The following is a 6,565-nucleotide window of genomic DNA, read 5'->3' as shown; positions in this document are numbered from 1 at the left end:
CACGCCACTTGTGGCGCCTGAAATAGCTGAGACCCTATAAGCGGGGGTTTTCTACCATGTTTGACAAATAGAGTTGGGGAGCATGGTTTGGGCGAATTTTGGGCGATTTTCACGGGTAAACATTGGGGTAAGTGTTCCTTATCCTATATTGATTATATTTCATGATTCCATACTCATTTACATCATGAATCCATAAATTTATGAAAGAAAAATCATATTTAGATCAATCCGATATCGGAATTTGATAAAATTGGTATGAGTATACTCGTAATTGAATGGGTTGCCGGATTTTGTGAGTTTTGTCAGGTTCATAGACGTGGGCCCTACGGGAAATTTTTGGTTTAAATTTTGGATTTTGTTGGAAAGTTAGTATTTTCATATGGAATTAATTCCTATAAATAGTATTGACTAAATTGAATTAATTTGGATATATTTGAGCTATCCGGAGGTCAATTCAAGCAAGAAGACAATTTTGGAATATCGGCCTAACTTCAAAAAGGTAAGTGTCTTGCCTAACCTCGAGTGGGGGAATTATCCCTTAGGCATCGAGTCTTATGTGCCATTTGTTAAATGTGAAAAGCCATGTACGCGAGGTGAGAAGTACGTACTCGGGCTTATATATGCAAATTTTATTGGGTTAAAGTCTTAGACATTATTGTGTAGTAAATTGGATAATTGTTGGCATTTAATTAATCATCTATTTGCCATGCCTCAAACCATATTTATTGAATTTGTTTTTATATGACGATTTGATGTGAATATTACCTGTATATTTATGTGAATTCCGTGAGTTTGATGGTTTGATATTCTTGGAATTTAATTTCATTATGAATTTTTTCTCTGCAAATATTTAATTAAATGATCTTAAGAAGATGTGTTATATAATTATTGAAAAGTTGGATTAATGAAGGTGTTGCCCTATGCTGAGTAATTTCTATCTTTGTTGATTGTTTTTGAGATCTTATACACATTGTGTGGAGCCTTCAGCTATTTGTTGTGAAATTAATTGATTGTTATATCTTTGGAATTGGTTGTGGCCATTGGGCAAATTGTGAGATGAATTGATTTTGTTATGTTGCCGTGATAATATTCCATGTAAATTGTTGTCTTGTGTGAATTATTATTTTGAGGATATAAGGGTGGCATTCCACTATTGATATTATGTGGGAATAAGGATGGCGTTCCACTGTTGATATTATGTGGGCATAAGGGTGGCATTCCACTATTGATATTATGTGGGCATAAGGGAGTCATTCCACTGTTGTTATGTGTGTTGGGATATTGTCTGGGCGGAGAGATAAGGGTGGCTATAGGAGTGATAATGGTGGCTATAGGAGCAATAAGGGTGGCTATTGATATTGTCAGGATGGGGGGATAAGGGAGGCTATTATAGGAGTGATAAGGGCGGCTATAGGAGAGATAATGGTGGCTATTATGAGGGATGATATGTGATGATGTGGAGTTATTGTGTTGTTGATTTTCATGTGATGTTGTAATTTTTCTTGCGTTTATTTTTATAACTTGTGCAATTTGGCTTGTTGTTGGTAAATTGATAACAATCTGATTTATGTTGAAATTGGGAGCTTATGGCTATTGCCAGGCAGATTATAAAATGAAATGTGGGCACGAGGTGCCGTGAGTAAATAAAGAGGATATTGGCAGGTGAATTGTCTTTGCAGTTGTGATATGAAATGTGGGAATGAGGTGATGTGGTTAAATGATAATGATATTTGGCACGTGAGTTGTCCGTGCGGTTGTGATAGAGAAATTGGCACGAGGTGCCGTGGAATATGAAATTGGGCTGAGACCCGTACTTTATGATTTTTGAAATGAAGTGTCACATGGTGACTTTTAATTGAAAGAATTATATTCAAAATATTTATTTGGAATGATTATTATTCAAAAAGTATTATATGAAAGAATTATATTTGAAAGATATTTATTTGAGAAAATTATATTTGAAAGAGAGTTATTTGGAAGAATTATATGTGAAAGACATTTATATGGAGGACTTGATTTAATTGGGTGTGCTTGTATTTATTATTTGTTGAGCGATATTAATGGTGTTCTTGTTGTCTTGTTGTGCATATCACTGGTTCATTTATGTTGCGCTTATTATTATTTGTTTCCTAATATTTTGTATATCATATTGCACCAGTTATTAGACTAGTAAGTGTCTTGACTGTACCTCATTTCTACTCCGCTGAGGTTAGGCTTGATACTTACTGGGTACTGACCGTGGTGTACTCATACTACACTTCTGCACATCTTTGTGCAGAGTCAGGTATTGGAGCTATCGGACTCAGACAGAGTTAAAGTGAGATCGCAAGGATTCAAGGTAGAGCTGCTCGGTCGTCGCAGTCCCTTGGAGTCTTTCCATTTTATTGTACTGTCAACTCTTATTCGAACAGTATTGTATATTCAATTCTAGAGACCATTTCATATATTTAGTTAGAATTCATGACTCAGTATGACCAGTCTTGGGAGGTTTTTCGTATTTGTTTATGTTGTTGGTTTCGATTATCTATATAAAAAATGGCTTGAATTGTAATTAAAATCGGCTTACTTAGTCTTAGAGACTAAGTGCTATCACGGCACCTGTGGTGGGATTTTGGGTTGTGACACCTTATAAAGGAGTTCCTGAAGTTGCTCCTTAATTTCCTTCAACTCAGCCGGGGCAATACGGTACGGTGGAATAGGAATGGGCTGAGTGCCCGGCACCAAATCAATATCCTTGTCGGGCGGCATGCCCGAAAGGTCTGCAGGAAAACACGTCCGGGAAATCTCGCATCACCGGAACAGAATCAATAGCAGGGGCCTCTGCGCTAACATCCCTCACAAAGACCAGATAAGATAGACAACCCTTCTCAACCACCCGCTGAGCCTTCAGGTATGAAATCACTCTACTGGGAACATCGTCTATTAAACCGCTCCACTCAACTCTCGGAAAACCCGGCATCGCCAACGTCATAGTCTTAGTGTGATAATCTAGAATATCATGACATGGGGACAACCAATCCATACCCAATATCACATCGAAATCGACCATATTGAGCAGCAAAATATCCACTCTGGTCTCCAGACCCCCAATGGTCACCACACATGACCGATATACGCGGACCACAATAATAGTATTGCCTACAGGAGTGGATACATGAATAGATGAAACTAGAGACTCAGAGGGCATATCCAGATAATAAGCGAAATACGAGGACACGTATGAATAAGTGGAACCAGGGTCAAATAATACAGAGGCAGCTTTATGGCAAACTTAGACAATACCTGTAATCACAGCATCCGAAGCAATAGCATCTGGTCTGGCAGGAAGAGCGTAGAAACGGGCCCACCCCCTGATCTGCCTCCCCCTCTCGGGCGACCCTTAGCTGACTGGGCTCCACCCCGGGCTGGCTGAGCGGGTGGTGGAGGGGCTGGTGCTGATGACACAGACTGGCTCCTCTGCGGAGCTGAACCTCCCACTATACAGGGACACTCTCTCCTCATGTGACCAAACTCCCCACACCCATAACAACTCCCCGGTGCTGGTGCAGGGGACTGAATGGAGCCCTGAGCACCGGGATAACTAGTAGAAGGACCTGGCATAGGCGAACCCTGACCTGATGGAGCACGGGATGAGCTCTGCTTTGGGAGGGCACCCAGAGATAAACGGCCCTGCTGATAACTATCAGAACCATGGCCAAATGATGCACCACGGTGACCTGGACGAGCCGTCTGAGCATGTCTGAAAAGACTGCCTCTACCGTGCTGAAACTGACCCCCAGAAGGAGCACCGCTAAATCCTCCCTGTCAGCGAGACCTCTTGGCCTCCCTCTCAACCCTCTCCTAACTGTGAACCATCTCAATCTGACGAGCAATGTCGACAACCTCATCAAAAGTAGCACCAGACACTCTCCCTCTCTCTGGTCATAAGCAATTGTAGTTGATAAGTGAGGCCATCTATAAACCTCCTGATCCTCTCCCTGTCTGTGGGAACCAACCAGATAGCATGATGGTCCAACTCTAACAATTGCATCTCATACTGCGTCACAGACATATCACCCTAACAAAGATGCTCAAACTGTCTGTGCAGCTCCTTTCTGCGAGACTGAGGCACGAACTTCTCCAGAAAGGTAACGGAGAACTGCTGCCAGGTAAGGGGCGCCGTGCCAACCGGCCTACGCCTCTTGTAAGCCTCCCACCAACTGAATGCAGCCCCAAAGAACTGAAAGGTAGTGAACGAGACCCCACTGGTCTCCAGAATACTTGTTGTACAGAGTATCCTCTGACACATGTCCAAGAAACCCTATGCATCCTCTCCCTCTACACTACTGAAAGATGGAGGCTGGAGTCTCCCAAACCTCTCCAATCTATGCTGCTCATCCTCAGGCATAGCATGAACCACATAGTCCTGAGCAGCTGCAACCGGCTGGGCTGGCGGTGCCCTCGGTGTCTGGAATCCCTGTACCACCTGCTCTGGTGTGCGGGTAGCGGGAGTCTGAGCACCTCCCCCGACCTGAGAAATGGCTGTTGTGGCCGGAATAGAGACCGCCTGAGCAAGACTGGTACACGTAGTCAAAATCTGAGCTAAGGCCTCCTGAAGGCCTGGAATCACAATAGGCACAGGTGGTGCCTGAGCTGGTGCATCAACAACGGGAATCCGGTCCTGATCTGGGGAAATTGGTGGATCTGCAGGTACTCCCCCAGGTGCTGTGCGGGCTGCACCCCTGCCTCTACCGCGGCCTCTACTGTGACCTCGGCCTCTCGCGGCCTTGGCTGGTGGTATCGGTGGTTGTCCATCCTGCCCGTTAGTACGAGTCCTCACCATCTGTGAGAGATTGAAACAATAAATGTTTAGTTTCTAGAATCAACAGATTCGCACGACAAGAATTCAAGAATGTGAAGATTCCTAAGGGTTTGGCAGCCTCTCGAAGATAAGTACAGACGTCTCCATACCGATCCTCAAGACTCCACTAAACCTGCTCATGACTAATTGGGCCTATCCACCTGCTAGAGTAACACCAAAACAACTCCTAACAATACATCTACAACCCAACAAAGCACCACAATGTATATATCAATAACACTAATCTCAGCATTGCAAGCACTGTATTATCATAATGATATCAGGACATGAAGCACATCCTATGTATGCACATCACCACATCTCTCGTCTTAATAGTTGTTCATAATCGATTGCAACATCGCCAATTAACCTCATGTGAATAAAATCTCATTTCAAACCTCCACTTTACTAACAACGAGACACGAGACATAAAGATCTCATAATTATTTATCCAAATTAACGAGTCATATTTAACGCTACCTGGGCACTCATCTCGTAGGCTAAAACTCAAAAATTACAACATGAATATGGCAAATTATGCACAGAGAAATTCATACAAGAATTTCCAAATAAGCCTAACAGGCATGACTCCCTATAAGTACTATAGTACAAATTTAATTTCACAAGGAAGAATTTAAACACATAAATTTTCATCACAAGGATCTCGTCCTTATATAACTTCCACCGCGGCTCGTAGTCCGGTTTAAACATATCAAATCATATTAGAATGCGAGGATCTCGTCCTCAGTTCTGAATCACAAGTATTTTGCACATTGTGCCTACAAAAAATTTTCATTTCCTTTCTTTCTTCTTTTCAATAAATTTTGTAAAGAATTTTCACAACACATAATGAAACCTCATACCAATAGGGCATATAATTCATAAAATTGAAATGAATTATTCCGAAATCACATCAAAACCCATTGTAGAGAGTAATAGAAAGTCACTTTTGGACTTATAGTCCTCAATAGTGTATAATAAAAATGATATACATGGGTTAACATCATCGAATCTCCCAACAGAGATAAACATATAAGTGGGTCACAAAATTACGAAGCTAACCCATAAATGGAGCATAATAGGAGGACTCGCCTCAATATTCAGAACTGAATCAAATTAAGGAGAGATATCCCTTTATAAAGATATGGGATCGTACCTGTAACGATACCATCTAGTGTGGTGGCCTCAGCCACACCATAGTAAACAAATCAACGGGTTGGGCCTCCCCCTCTAGGGCGCCATCTACCCGCCTGTCCTCCACCCCTAATTGGCTGTGTACGTGGGTAGTAGCTGCATTGGGGCACCCGTAGCCTGAGTGTTCTGATGAAATCCACCCCTCGCAAGTCTGGGAAAATATCTCATGATGTGCCTAGTATCACCATACTCATAACAACCCATCTGAGGTCGTGGCTGCTCGTACTGAGTCTGTGCCGAATAATTGGAATAACCACTGTAAGAATTTCGTGTCGTTGGTGTACTATAAGATCTTACTGGAGCACCCTGAGTAATCTGATGTGCAGACTGAGCTGGCTGACTGCTCGAGCCTCCGAAATAATGGGTCATAGCTGAAGAGTAAAATCCATTGAACCCTCCAAAGCTTCGAGACTTTTTGGCCTCCTTAGACTCCCTTTCCTCACCTAGAGCACCCTCAATCCTCCTCGCACTATCCACAACTTGTTGAAATGGAGTATCAGTTTGCAACTCTCGAGCCATGCCTATTTTATG

This window comes from Nicotiana tabacum, chromosome 22 (genome assembly GCF_000715075.1).
Source record: "Nicotiana tabacum cultivar K326 chromosome 22, ASM71507v2, whole genome shotgun sequence".
In the NCBI taxonomy this organism is placed as follows: domain Eukaryota; kingdom Viridiplantae; phylum Streptophyta; class Magnoliopsida; order Solanales; family Solanaceae; genus Nicotiana; species Nicotiana tabacum.
The sequence above is the reverse complement of the archived record's forward strand: the minus strand, read 5'-3'. Positions refer to the sequence as shown.